Source organism: Bactrocera tryoni, unplaced genomic scaffold (assembly GCF_016617805.1).
Source record: "Bactrocera tryoni isolate S06 unplaced genomic scaffold, CSIRO_BtryS06_freeze2 scaffold_532, whole genome shotgun sequence".
In the NCBI taxonomy this organism is placed as follows: Eukaryota; Metazoa; Arthropoda; class Insecta; order Diptera; family Tephritidae; genus Bactrocera; species Bactrocera tryoni.
Window position 1 is genome coordinate 43,725 of NW_024396216.1, and position 2,412 is coordinate 46,136.

Below are 2,412 nucleotides of genomic sequence, written 5' to 3' on the forward strand. Positions count from 1 at the left end.
GTATGTGCGTATAAGCCACAAGACAATCGTACGCTATGTGTATGTAGGTGATTTAGTTGCGCATTCGATGGTGAAAACCCCGTGTCAAGTGGGCGGGATCAGCACATTTTACTCATATACTAGGCAACATTGCTTAAACTTTCTACAGTTTGTTAGTTTTTTTGTTGCGTGTGCATATGTTACTGGTTTCTATTGCCCCCCTCTGGTGAAAGTCCGTGTATTTCGGCTATATATTACTTCCGTTTCTGAGCGAGTTTGACGCGCTAATGTAGGCGGTCCGCAAAGTAATGTAATTATTGACGTATATGCTGAAGAATTTTCCTTTTCAATCTGTACTTTTTCTTATATTTTCGTAAAAAATATTAACTCTGTAATTTATTTTAAAATATAAAAAAAAAATGTTCATAATTCTATAAAAGAAAACCTTACCTAAAAATACATATAGTTTTTTTTCATCTATGGAATTTCAAAATAATCAATTCTGAAAAACTATTTTTCGAATTAAGTAACAAAATAAATATTGTTTTAAATATCTTTGGATTTATTGCAAAGAGAAAATACAAAGTCATATATTCTAGCTAAATTGATTTATCCAATATACATATGTATATACACAGATGTTTTCTTGATAATATTTTCTAACATTAGCTATGACAAAAACTTTGGTAGCATTTTAGAACATTTAAAAATAAAAAACCAGTTCGGTGAAGGCGATGTTGCACAAAACCTTGGAAGCTTTAATCCGGATTTACCATTGCTGCTCTGTAAAAAAAAAACTATTTTATTATAAAACCACTCAAATGACGTAAAAACCATGTACAATTTTCATAGATCACATCCCAGATTTGTATATTTGTACATTACTTGTTCAGTCATTTTATAAAATAAGTAAGGAAGGGCTAAGTCGGCTGCAACCTCACATTTTATACTCTTGCAACTTGCAGTAATCAAAGCCGCAGAAATACCTTAAGGTTTAAATCGTCAACCAGAGGTTCGGAATACAAGCAATTTTATATACATACTTATACTGACCGCCATATTTGGCATAAGATTGGTTAGAAAAACCATTAATATTATACGTAGTATATGGTAGTTCGGGTAGTATCGAATCAATTTTATCCATTTTTGTCAATACTACATACCATGAATATTCCACATACTAGTAAAATGTTCTCTGAGTTTCATTCAGTTACCATCACCAAGCATATAGAGAAAAGTCACCTGGAGTCAAGTTTTCACCACATTGAATCCGTTTAGGCACAAAGACGCATTTTATCAGTAAAACTCGCTCTCTCATTTTCATAGAGAAAACTCACATATTGGCCGATATATGCGCTACGAAATCACTTTAAAGTTCGAAAATTGTTGTGTTAGGTATATGAGAGCTGACACAATTAAATCTTTTTATCCCGTTATATTAATTGCTTCTTTATTTGTTCACTGGAAAGAAAGGAAGCAAATTAAATTTGAAATTGTGTCATATGGAAAGTAAGCGTGCTTGCAGTCCGATTTCGGCGATTTTTGAACTGTGAAATAAGAATGTTTGAAGAATATTATGTATCGAAATTGGTTGAAATGAGCTGGATCATTAAACCCCTAATACCACTTCGGGGGTTAACTTTATTGTCTCGGGCGTATTTAGTTATTTATTCATCGCGCTTCTGATAGCTTTTAACAGTACCGTTATATGGGGAGTGTCGGTAGAAGTTCTTATAAGATATGTAGTCAGTAAACTTGGTTTTTGTGGCTTAAACGGCTTAGGAGATATGTATATTAAACTTTTTAGAGGTCGGAGCTACGATCACTTTTGCAACATGCATATGTTTTCGGTTATTAACGATTTGTGAGCGTGGCAGTGGTCTGCTTACTCCCATCTATGAATTTTTTGGTACTAAGAACCCACATACCAAGTTTCATCGAAATCTCTCAAGTTACAGCTTGCACGGTCATCCTGGTCAATTATCTATATATAACCCTGTATCTATATCGATTAGGTTTAGGCGCTACGTGAGACATTTAGATTAACAAAACTATTATACTCTATAGCAACACGTTGCAAAAATATAAACATAGTGTTTTTCTACATACAGTTATAAGTAGCATCAATTACGGGGAGTAATCAATACATAATATATATCAAGAACTTGTATCATTGTCATCCTCAACACGAGTCCTATGGCAACAAAAAGTTTCAACTACAAATGGAAACGCTTTTTACTTTATTATTGCAGTAAATGTGAAACATCACTTTTTATCTGCACTCAGTTGGGAGCCCACAACTACATACTTGTACTTTTTAGATTCAATCAATTGCTTCCTTTTTTTACCAAAACTATTTTTCATGGGCCTGTGTCCGAAATTGTGCCAAATTAATGTGACTTAGCCTGCTACTTTTCATAGTTGACCGCACCA